Source organism: Oncorhynchus tshawytscha, linkage group LG25, assembly GCF_018296145.1.
Source record: "Oncorhynchus tshawytscha isolate Ot180627B linkage group LG25, Otsh_v2.0, whole genome shotgun sequence".
NCBI lineage: Eukaryota > Metazoa > Chordata > Actinopteri > Salmoniformes > Salmonidae > Oncorhynchus > Oncorhynchus tshawytscha.
The window spans coordinates 20,184,812-20,197,902 of NC_056453.1; positions in this window are offsets into that span (position 1 = coordinate 20,184,812).

Consider the following 13,091-nt stretch of genomic DNA (forward strand, 5'->3'; position numbering starts at 1 on the left):
GCAAGAGCGAAGGACACTGTGCCAGGACAGCCCGATTGTTGTGTTGCTGGCATACCATGCATGCTCCCCTCTCCCCATTGATTGAGTAGACTGTACATGGTGTACCAATCATGGTACCAATATTAGAAGGAATTTCTCCTGTTGCCTGCTATCCTACTCTAAATAAATAAGTCTTGGGAGGAAGAAATTTGGCCACATTAGCTACTGCCGGTGACATAATAATACAGCTGCCCAGGGGGAAGCAACTCACGTCGGAAAGTGAACGAAAATGTGCTTGTATAAAATGAGACTCTCCTTCTCCAATCGCGCGTCATCAGACAAATTACATTTACATGTTGGAATCTCGAAATACATTTTTAAAAACGAATTTAGCTAGTTGTGCAAGATATATTTTTATAGATAAAAGGATAAGTAGCATATCGTTTTTAAATGTTTCCATGCTTTTCTCCTTTGAGAAAACAATAGCTGATTCAAAGCAACCTGGCAGATTTCAAAACTCTTCTGCAAAGGATTTAGATAGGAAGCACAAGTGTATCCTAGCCAAAAGGACGCTATTGAGGAGAGGAGGACCGTCTTCCATTTGCCTACTGTAATGAAGTGCTATTTCCTATGCAAATGACCAGCTTACTGCTATTGCATTGCTATAACTAAGACAACACATAGCAACGTATTTTCACAGTAAAACATGTTAGGCCTCATACAGGATATCTCTCACACACACACTCACTTAAATCATCCACAACACTGTCAAAACAGGATACATCCTAGCCACAGGTGCTAGCCATCAGTTCGGCCACAACATCCCAGGACTGCAAGAACGCACACACATACACACACTCACTGCAAGGACACACAGACTTGCCAAGACATGAACGCACACACATCCACACACTAACTGCGAGGACACACAGACTTGCCAAGACAGGAACGCACACACATTACACACACTCACTCCCTCCCTTGGGGATGGGCTCCAAAGACAAAGAACTCTTCCAACTGCCAATGGGACGCTGACACCAGGCTGGAGGGGACTGTCTATCACCTACAAGCAACCTACCAGAAGCCAGGACTACCAGAATCTACCTACGTCATTTCAATGTATAAAATGAACTGTATGACATGTTTCCGGCCTCTTTTATTCCGATAGTTCCATAAGAACTGGACGAATGGGGCCGTGCAGCACGTTTTGCCAGATATCATTACTCTTGAATAAACGGCCTTTACTATACATTATCCGCCTTGTCCAGAGTCGCAACTTGGTCTCGTTTCTCATGTACCTATTCATCAACAAATTGGTAGCAGAGGATGGTTTTCAACCCATGAATTCGGTCCATAGAGAGTTGATGAGAGAAAAGACAAGTTGACGACAGATTCTAGAAAGACGGGCGACCTGTCTACAGGAGCCATCGGGGATTCAACTCGCCTCAGGAAACTGATCAAAGAGCTCGACACTATAAGGTAGGCAGAGCCGGTTAAATCAAAATCTGCATATTATATCATAGTCAATATCCAAATTATGATCAGGAGTACTGGATGCGTGAGTATGAATTGCTGTTAAATTTATGGAAAAATTATCCGATAACCAAAGGCATTGCGTAATGATATCTGTGTAAATACATTGTCAAATCTTATTCATATAGTCTGGCAATAGTAGATGTGACAATCTACTAGGTGTAACGGTGAGGAATTTGATGACAAAATGAAATGAAATGTGATACATTGTGAAGTCTTTTTCATATAGTCTGGCAATAGTAGATGTGACAATCTACTAGGTGTAACGGTGAGAATTTGACGACGTCTTATTCATATAGTCTGGCAATAGTAGATGTGGCAATCTACTAGGTGTGACAGTGAGGAATTTGATGGTGATACATTGGTCTTATTCACATAGTCTGGCAATAGTTGATATGAATCAGCTAGGTGTACAGTGAGGAATTTGATGACTCAGTGATATATTGTCAAATGTTATCCATATAGTCTGGCAATAGTTGATATGAATCAACTAGGTGTACAGTTTATTTTATTTTATTTATTTTTTTATTTCACCTTTATTTAACCAGGTAGGCCAGTTGAGAACAAGTTCTCATTTGCAACTGCGACCTGGCCAAGATAAAGCATAGCAGTGTGAGCAGACAACACAGAGTTACACATGGAATAAACAATTAACAAGTCAATAACACAGTAGAAAACAAAGGGGGGAGTCTATATACAATGTGTGCAAAAGGCATGAGGAGGAATTTGATAACATAGTGAAATGTGAACTGTGATGTATTGTAAAATCTTATCCATATAGTCTGGCACTAGTCAATGTGGCGCTCAGCTAGGTGTACAGTGAGGATTTGATGACTCAGTGAAAATGAAATGTGAATGACGTATTGAGAAACATTGTTGAGCGATTGAAGTGTTAGTTGAGACTGGGACTGGTGGAGTTGGCATCCCACCAGGAGCATCAGTTACAGATTAAGATTGGACTAGGAGTGAAGGAATTAAACCCGATCTCTCCAGATTAATGTGACTGATTGGCCGTTTCTTGAGACCGGGAAATATCGATTGGGGACTCTGTGGTGTAACTGTGTGACCGCTGAGTCAAAGGGTTGGGCGGAGATTTTCCGACCACCGTGTCGAGTAATTATTTGATTGGTTTTGTGCTGCTGGTATTGCTTGGATTTAATTTGACATATAGTTTAAAATTAATTTGACAAATATTATAGAAGGCATTTTGCATACACTGTCATTAACCCAAAGGTAGACGTTAGGGACATCAACATTTGGCCAGGTAGTAAGAAATGTGTGTAGCTGTGGAATTACTTTAACGAGTTACCCTAGGCGCTAATTGTTACCTCACGAATATCTATTTATTATCAGTATAATAATCATATTTTAGTACAGTAATTCCACAAAACTCCTTGTGCACGAGGGTGAGACACAAGAGATAAGTCTGTGTCGGCACCGTGAATACATCGCTGGTTTTGACCAAGTGACGGGCTAAGTGCACCAAGATAGTCATAAGACCCAGACATAGTTAAACGACAGAATGGCCACAACTACCATTCCCAAACTCAAATTCAACGAATACTTGGATCAGAGAATACAGGAGAGATCAGGGGGAAAACAGGAGTATAAAGCTATAAAGAAGGTATGGGAGGGAATTAGGCTGAGATGGACACAGGCAGGTTACATTAGTGGAGTTGCCCCGTCAAGGGAGCAACTCGTCGCTATGGAGAGGGAATTAGAGGAAGCAGTAAAACATAGTAAAGAGAGTGAGGCAGAAAGAAATAAGAGCCATTTTTTCAAGAAGGGAGGAACAGAGAAGAGAGAGAGAGCTGAGGCTGAGCTGAGAATAGGCACATGGGCGATAGAGGAGACAAAAAGGGCACGCCCACACAGAAAACCTGATATGATGGCCGTGCTTGCTGGGGCCTCAGCTGACGTCAGCGAAGGCACAATCAACAACCACAACACACCACAGCCCACCGTTACCACCCCATCGGCCCCGCTCTCTCTATACCCGCCACTGCCACAGGAAGAGAAGACTGCAGTGCCACCTCCCTATTCACAAAATCCATTCGCACACCTCCCACACAACCCGTTTAAAACCCACACCACCCCAGCCGCCGTGCAGGCCCCGGTCTTCATGGTGCAGGGAGGACAGCTAAAAGAGGGGAGACAAACCAAAGAAACAGATGGTGGCCGAGGCATCTACAGACATTGCCGATATGGTCACTAAAACAGTCACCCAGATGATGCAGCAACAAACTGTCCAGCAGACCTCCGCACCCGCTCCTGCCCCTGCGCACTTAACACCAATGCCAATGGCACCAGAGGGGGGACCACAGGTTGCATTCCAGCCACAATGGATTCCAGGACTGCCTAGTGGGGGAGTCTGCTACAACTGTAGGATGCCCGGTCACTACTCCAGGGACTGCCCATATCCACTGTCTCAACCTCAGCGCCCACCCAGGGGAGGAAGGCCCTTCTACGGTCCACCTAGAGGGAGGGGTGTCTACAGGCCATCCCCTCAGCCACAACCACAGCCGCAATCAAGAATTCAGAGTGAACAACCTGCATACAACCACCCAGTGCCATTTGCCTCCTACCCACCACAGCAGGCGCCGTTCCAGGGTATGTCAGGAGAATACCCCCCTTGGCAATGAAGCTGCCCACCATCACCACGAGAAAAGGAACTGACCTCTCTACGGATGCCTCTCTCACCTCCCCTGACTATTCCAAGAGTTTCCATCTGGATGTTTCTGAAAAGGAGGGGTTCACGGTCTCTGTCCTTTTTTAGAAACAAGAGGGGGAGCGTAGGGTGCTGCTGTACCACTCCTCCAAGTTAGATAACACGGACAAGAACATGGCCGACGCTCTCAACGCGGAAGAAGGGCTACCTCACTCCTGCACCGAAACAGCTGCTCAAGAATTGAAACTAAGACCCGACCTGGGAAACACACCACTGACCAAACCTGACCTATGGTTATACACAGATGGCTGCTGCTACAAGGGAGAGAATGGTAATGTGGCGGACTATGCAGTGGTGCAGCAGGCCCAGAAGGCTCACACGTTACCCTTGAATCAGCCATCATCCCTCAACCAGCACCTGCCCAATTAGCTGAACTCATCGGATTGACGCAGGCCCTTATCAGAGGAAAAGGAAAGACTGTGAATATCTATACAGACTCAGCCTATGCCCATGGTGCAGTCCACACTGATGGACCCAGAACTAATACGGGAAGCTCATGGGCCCACCCACGAAGGCAAACTAAGGACTTTACAGAAGGTGTCTCACATCTGGTGGCACCCTCACATGAAAGATATGACAGACTTATTCTGTGACGAGTGCAGCATTTGTGGTAGCTACAATCCTAAGAAACCATACCAAACTCCAATGGGCTCATACTTAGTACCTAATGCATGTTTTCAGGATATTAGCATAGACCACACCGACATGGGCCCCGATAATGTATTCTAAAGATAAACGCTATCTCCTAGTTATGATAGATAGGTTCTTCAGATGGGTAGAAGCAATACCAACAGCGAAGGGGGGATGCTAGGTCAGTCGTTAAGTGGCTGACAAACCAAACTAATACCCAGGTATGGCATCCAAAGAATTTGACAAATGGCTCACATTTCAATAACAAACGCCTGAGACAGGTGGAAGAAAGATTTGGCATAACACAGATTTGGTTCTGTGTACCACCCCGGTCCCAAGGTCCCCAAACGCTTAAAATTCAAAATAGCTAAAATATGTGCCGGGTCGAAGTTGAAATGGGTCGAAGCCCTGCCCCTGGCGTTGATGGCCATGAGAGCCTCACCAGGGTCAGGCACCCATCTCTCTCCTCATGAGATAATGACTGGAAGAGTCATGCCTGGCCCACCAAGGGAGGGAGGTCATATGCCCGCCCTTGATGTGCAACAAATTTCTATGTCTAACTATGTAAGAGAACTAACAGAACTTTCTGCAGCTCTCTCTGTTCAGGTTCGCAAGGTCCAGGAGAGAGAACTGCCGGAAGCTCCAGCACCACTGAAGGTAAAAGTTTGGAGACTGGGTATGGGTAACGGTCCACAAGAGAAAGTGGCTGGAACCCAGGTGGACTGGTCCGTACGAAGTGAAGGAGGTTACTTCACACTCAGTCCAGGTCAAAGGTAAATTGGGCGCACCTTGGCACCACCTCACACATTGTACACCAGCTCCAACTCCTTCCCGCACACTGACGGAAGTCAGAACTGACCTAAGTGGTCTACATTCGGTCCCAAATTCTACATCTATTTAGCCAAGGAAAATGGGAGGTGCACCCCCATACTCCCTGACTAAATCACACCTTTCCCCCTGGGAACGTTTGGGGATCTCGAGACCCCTGTTTGTTATTTTTCTTCTCATAGGGGGAGTCACTGCAACTTGGTCTCGTTTCTCATGTACCTATTCATCAACACTACTAACAAATAGACACACGCCTCGACCACTTATCACCACTTACAGGTTTCCGGATCACGGAGGAGAGACGGTTGTTGTTTCAGTATGATATGTTAGATAAAGGAATAAAGACAGACACCAATGTCAGGTTCAATAGCCTTGTTTGTGCATTGTACAAATCCCTACAACTGGAGTCCCGGGGAACAGTCCGGCTAGTTGATTACCTATCAACTAGACTCCGTAACAGTTGTGACGAACTAACCTAAGATAGACCACAGCCTGTCGTTTCCAATTTTTGGGAGCAAATTAATCATAGTGGGCAAAACAAGCAAGGAGCTTGTATTTGTATTGATCCCTGTAGCTCCCTTCAGTAACCACGAGCACAACCGTTCCTTGATTTTAACTGGCGGCTTTATTCTGTAGTTTTAGTCAGAATTATCACCTTCCGTGAGAACTATAAAGTAAATGAAAATACAGTTAAGCACACTCTTACAACCTTATCTTATGAGTGACTTTTTAGCTTGGTATAACTCTGAAGTGCTTACATACATAAACAGTTTAGCCGGAGCTATATACAGTATATACAGTATCAGATTAAACACATGAATAAAGGAAAAATACCTCATTGGCTGCTTATTACAGAAGGGAGGAAATCAAACTTCACACTTATTTTTCCTGGCATGAATTCACACTTCATCCTTAATTATTATAACGTTAACATCATAACGTACACGCTTCAACTTTTACGAACTACACCTGATGACATGAAAACTTAGCTAACACAGCGCGGGACTGCCTTCCCTCCAAAGGTGTGTTGCTACAATACTGTCCCCGTTACAACAGTTATTAGCTACGTAGTTCCGCTTGTTTTATCATTTCCCCCGCATAGCGAACACGTAAACAATTCAAACAAAAAACGACATAGATTTACAGGTTACTTGTCAGTTACACTCCCACCAATCACCGGTGATTTCTGTGAAAGGGGTCTGCAGGTTTCTTGATCGTCTTGATGAGCAGCACTGACAAGTGACTATCTCTTGGCAGGATTGCTGGATGCTTCACATGGGAATGAAGAGTTGCATGAGCCAAGCGACCTCCCACCCTGAGGATACCTTGCTCATCCAGAAATGGACTCAACTTGTTTGCTTTATCTTTGGTCTTGATGTCTTTCTGATGCCTAAGGTTGTGTATCTCATGGGAGAAGGCTGCTTCTTGAACCATCTTTATAATGGTGAGCTCTGCCTCTCTCCTTTCTTCTTTGCTTGTAGCTTCACTGGACCTCCATTTTAAGCCCATGGCTTCCTTGACACGTTGTTTGAGCCTGGCAATAGCTTTCACCACTCTTGCCCAGTCTGAGAACTTGTGAAGGTGATCTAGTAACGATCTTTCTTCCTTTGCCTGGGTATCATGGACCAGGGATTTCTGCATCTCTGGATCGTTGTCTGAGAACTCTCCCCCCTTGACTTGTCCTTTGGGAAGTTTTCTTGCCAAAGAAAGTCTAGACCTGTGAACCAGTTGGAAGCCATGAGCTGTTCTGATGTGAGACCTCTGGAAGCATGATCCGCAGGATTCTCTTCAGAGGTCACATATCTCCATTGTTCGGGATCTGTGCTTTGCTTAATGCGTTGAATACGTTTGGCTACAAAGATGTGGAATCTTCTGGCTTCATTGTTGATGTAGCCAAGAACTACCTTCGAGTCTGTCCAGAAGTATTCCTGTAGAACTTGTATCGCTAGCTCCCTTTTGAGCATGTCACTTCTTCGAACAGCTACCACCGCTGCTGAAAGTTCCAGTCGTGGTATGGTCGTAACCTTGGAAGGGGCGACTTCCCCATAACTAGGGAGCAATGAACTTCTCCTGCTGTGCTGATTGTTCTTAGGTATGATCACTCTCCATAACCTGAGGTACTAGCGTCGGAGAAGTGATGGAGCTCATAACTCTGTGCTTCCTTGAAACTTGATGGCAAGTAGCCTTGTTGGATCCTTACTTCAGACAAGTTTTGTAGACCTTGGAGCCAGAATTCCCACTGGGAACGTAGGTCATCTGGAAGGGGGTCATCCCAGTCGATCTTGTCACGACACATCTGCTGCAAGATCTGCTTCCCTGCCAGGACAAAGGGTGCCACAAACCCATCGGATCATATACAGAGGCTTCTGTAGACAACACTCCTCTTCTTGTGAGTGGGCGTTCCTTGACAACTACTCTAAACTGGAACTCGTCTGATGCGACACACCACAGTGCACCAAGCGCTCTCTCCATGCGTGGTTCACCCAGAGCCATATCCAGGTCTTTGGCACCCTCTGCCCGTTCTTCCTTGGGAATTGTGGTTTTAACTTCTTTGCTGTTAGAGTTAAAATTGTGCAACCAAAGTTTGCCAACGCTGCAAAGCTCTCTTGCTTCTTTCAGCAGCTGGGCCGCTTCAGCTTCAGACGATACGCTCGTCAACCCATCATCAACATAAAAGTTCCTTTCTATGAACTGGATAGACTTCTCGCTGAAGCTTCCTCGTACTTCGACCGCAAGATGTTTGAGACCATACTTGGAGCAACCAGGAGATGAACCTGCGCCGAACACGTGGACCTTCATACGATACACTGAGGGTTGAGACTCTACACCCACCAAAGGAACCGCAGATAATCTTGGTCTTCTGCTTTCACATGAAACTGGTGGAACATGCGCTCTACGTCACACGTGATTGCAACTGGACTCTTACGAAAATGTCAAAGGACACCCAGCAATGTGTTTGTCAACTCTGGACTGGTAAGGAGATGGTCATTCAAGGACGCCTCTCGAAACTTAGCTGAGCAGTCAAAGACGACTCGTATCTTCCCAGGCTTTTGTGGGTGATAAACCCCATGGTGCGGGATGTACCATGCTGGGTGCTTGTTAATTTCCTCATTGGAAACCTTCTCAGCATCTCCACAAGCTATGGTATCTTCCATGAATGCTGTGTAGTCCTTGTAGTACTGCTTGTCTCTCCTTAGCCTCCTTTCCAGGCACTTGAGACGATGAACTGCACATGTTTTATTGTTCGGCAGGTCGGGTCTTTCTTCCTTAATAAGCGGCAGCGGCATCTCGTAATGCCCATTGTCCTTATGTCTGATGCCCGCTTTCATTTTTGTCAGGAACCGGATATCCTCTTGAGATATGAGGTCCTCTTCTGCAGCTCTCTCGTTGAAGTCGGATTCAAGCATCTTGATAATGTCCAGTGCTGTGATTACCTCTCTTACGTGTGTTCTACAAACATAGTGTACTTGATTTGTGAGGTTGGAAGAAGATTGTAGACTTGGCATTACCTGTCTAACGATAACCCGATGACTCATTCCAATAGCGTCGCCATAGTCGATACATGGGTTTCCAAAGCCGACTATGCTCCAGCCAAGGTCTATTCTCTGAGCGAAAGGCTGATTTCCCTTACCAGACACAATTTCTCTTGGAAGGAGAGCCTGGGAGCAGTTGTAGCCAATTAAGAGACCGACATCACAGCTCTGTTGAGGAGCAATCTCCCCTGCAATGTGTTCAAGATGAGACCATGCTCTTGCAGTCTCTGGAGTAGGAACATGTTCTCTGTTTGCCAGAATAAACTCTCTTGAGTAGGTAGTTGGCAGAGGGATTTTCTTCTCCAAGTAAAACCTTCTAACCTGCAAACCAGACAGCTTCTGGCAGGGCACGATGGTATTCCTTGAAGCCATTGTAGAGCGTTTCAGTTGTACTGGCTCCTTCTTTGTATTGAGAGCTTTTGTTGTCTCTTCAAGGATAAAAGTGGTGTCGCTTTGGGTGTCAAGAATTGCATACACGAGAACTTCATGATTTGGCTCGCTTGTGGTTGACACCCATACTGGAATGATTGTGGAGGTGTGAGTGTTGTTAATGTCCCTTACGACTCTGTTAGATATGGCCTCACTTGACGCTCTTGTCCCCTTATCTTGTGGGGACTCTGTCTTCCTATCCCTTGACCTTTCTTTAGTACGATCTTCGTGCAGGCAGGATGGATTCCTCCTCTGACACGTGTCACAGGTGTTCCTGTTTCCACAATCTTTAGAACGATGCCCAGGCCTTAAACAGCCAAAGCACAATGTATTCTCTTGAACAAACTTCTGTCTCTCTGCGGTGGGCTTATCCAAGAACTTCCAACATTTGTGGAGACTGTGACCTGACTTCTCACAGAAGACACAACTAGTAACAGTATCTTTCTCATCAGAGTTATTTACTAATACCCTTGCTTCGGGGCTTTGAATCCTTGGCGTCTTAGGTTTTCCATCTTCGCTTGGTTTCAAAGCATGAAGGGATGTTACAGGATTGCAAGCGATCTTGGCTTCTCTTGTGAGAAACTTCACAAACTGACTGAAGCTAGGAAAGATCTCAGTTTCTTCTAAAATGTCTATGACCTTTCTATTCCATCTTGAAGTTAGCCAATATGGAAGTTTAGCGAGGATCTTTTGGTTTTCATTACAGTCATTAAGCACCTCCAGGCCCTTATTCTGAGACATAGCAGCTTCACAGCTGCAAAGAAAGTCTACAAGGTCTCTAATTTCAAGACTGTCCTTGGATCCTATCGTAGGCCATGCATTGAGCTTAGGACTTGGCGATTAGGAATTTGTTTCCGTACCTTTCTTCAAGAATGGTCCACGCAGCATGGTAGGCTGACTCTGTTCCTAACATAAAGTAACTTTTGATGGCTTTCTTGGCATGCCCACCGACATATTTTCTTAAGTAATATATCTTCTCGGTTGCTGGTATGTTCTTCCTGTCTATCAGAGTCTGAAAAGAGACCTTCCAGTCAGTGTACGAGAGTGGCTCTCCATTGAATGTTACTGGTTCTGGTATGGGGAGGCGGCTATCGCTGATTGATTCCGCTAGTAACCTGAACATGGTCTTGGTGCCATCTTCTTGTTGTGTGCTTGTCACAACATGTTGTGGTGAGAGACTGTGAAATGAGCCACTTCTGTGCATGATTTCTTTCACAGATTTGCAGTTAGAGAGTAGTTCTCTCTTCTTGTCCTCTGAGTTTTCATCTTGCTCATACACTTGCATCCGCAGCCTTGGCAGCATTTAGTTTCTTGAGCACTTCTAGGCACTCTCACTCTCTATGCTTGTCTTCTAGCGTCCTTCGCCTGGCAGCATTTTCTACCTCTAACTTGACTCGCAGCCTAGCTTCTTCTAAGCTGCATTTCACAGCCTCGGCTTCTTGCTCCGCTGTCCTCTTCTTATCTTCATCTTCGAGTCTCTGAAGCTCTTCTAGTTGGCGTTCTTGCTTAACCATTACTTCTAAAGCTGCTTGGTTAGCAGCAACTTCCGCCGCAGCCTCTTGTCTCTTGACAGATGAGTTGAGTTGCTTTGAGACTGGTAGGAAGCACTTGAGGGCTGATAGTTGAGACTTGACTTATGTGAGGGTTCAGACATACACAAGGAATTGCTGTCCTTCCAGTGCAGCTCTATCTGGTTACTTTGACCTTCTTCCCTGCCTTTTAAATGATGCCTTACAGTCTTGATAGTAGACATTGTAACTGCTTTACAAGTATCAACTCTGCGGCGTATATCGTTGTTGGGTATGTCAATTTGACGCAAATTTATTATGCAGAAAAATTAATCCATGCTTTTGTTACTTCTAGGTTAGACTACTGCAATGCTCTTCTGTCCGGCTACCCAGATAAAGCACTAAATGAACCTCAGTTAATGCTAAATACGGCTGCTAAAATCCTGACTAGCACCAAAAAATGTGATCATATTACCCCAGTGCTATCCTCCTTACACTGGCTTCCTGTTAAGGCAAGGGCTGATTTCAAGGTTTTACTGCTAACCTACAAAGCATTACATGGGCTTGCTCCTACCCATCATTCTGATTTGGTCCTGCCGTACATACCTACACGTACGCTTACTACAGGCCTCCTAATTGTCCTTAGAATTTCTAAGCAAACAGCTGGAGGCAGGGCTTTCTCCTATAGAGCTCCATTTTTATGGAATGGTCTGCCTACCCATATGTGAGACGCAGAATCGGTCTCAACCTTTAAGTCTTTACTGAAGACTCATCTCTTCAGTAGGTCATATGATTGAGTGTAGTCTTGCCCAGGAGTGTGAAGGTGAACGGAAAGGCACTGGAGCAACAAACCGCCCTTGCTGTCTCTGCCTGGCCGGTTCCCCTCTCTCCATTGGGATTCTCTGCCTCTAACCCTATTACAGGGGCTGAGTCACTGGCTTACTGGTGCTCTTCCATGCTTTCCCTAGAAGGGGTGTGTCACTTGAGTGGATTGAGTTACTGACGTGGTCTTCCTGTCTGGGTTGCCCCCCCGCCCCGCCTAGATACTCTCAATGATCGGCTATGAAAAGCCAACTGACATTTACTCCTGAGGTGCTGACTTGATGTGATAATTATTATTTGTGAACATTTGAACATCTTGGCCATGTTCTGTTATAATGTCCACCCGGCACAACCAGAAGAGGACTGGCCACCCCTCTCTAGGTTTCTTCCTAGGCTTTGGCCTTTCTTTTTTATGATTTTTTTTTTGAACCCCTTTTCTCCCCAATTTCATGGTATCCAATTATTAGTAGTTACTGTCTTGTCTCATCGCTACAACTCACGTACGGGCTCGGGAGAGACGAAGGTTGAGAGCCATGCGTCCTCCGAAACACAACCCAACCAAGCCGCACTGCTTCTTAACACAGAGCGCATCTGTAACAGTATAACTTTAGTCCGTCCCCTCGCCCATACCCGGGCTCGAACCAGGGACCCTCTGCACACATCAACAACTGACACCCACGAAGCATCGTTACCCATTGCTCCACAAATGAAACGGCCCTTGCAGAGCAAGGAGAACCACTACTTCAAGGTCTCAGAGCGAGTGACGTCACCGATTGAAATGCTATTAGCTATTAGTTTTTCCTAGCCACCGTGCTTCTACAACTACATTGCTTGCTGTTTGGGACAAGACGAACTGGCAACAGACAAACAGAAAACACAGGTATAAATGCACAGGTGATAATGGGGAAAATGAGCGACACCTGGAGGGGGGTGGAGACAAGCACAAGACAGGTGAAACAGATCAAGTTGTGAGACAATGTTACTCCAAGCAGTTTAGTCTCCTAAACTTGCTCAATTTCCACATTATTCATTACAAGATTTAGTTGAGGTTTAGGGTTTTGTGAATGATTGGTCCCAAATACAATGTTTTTGAAATATTTA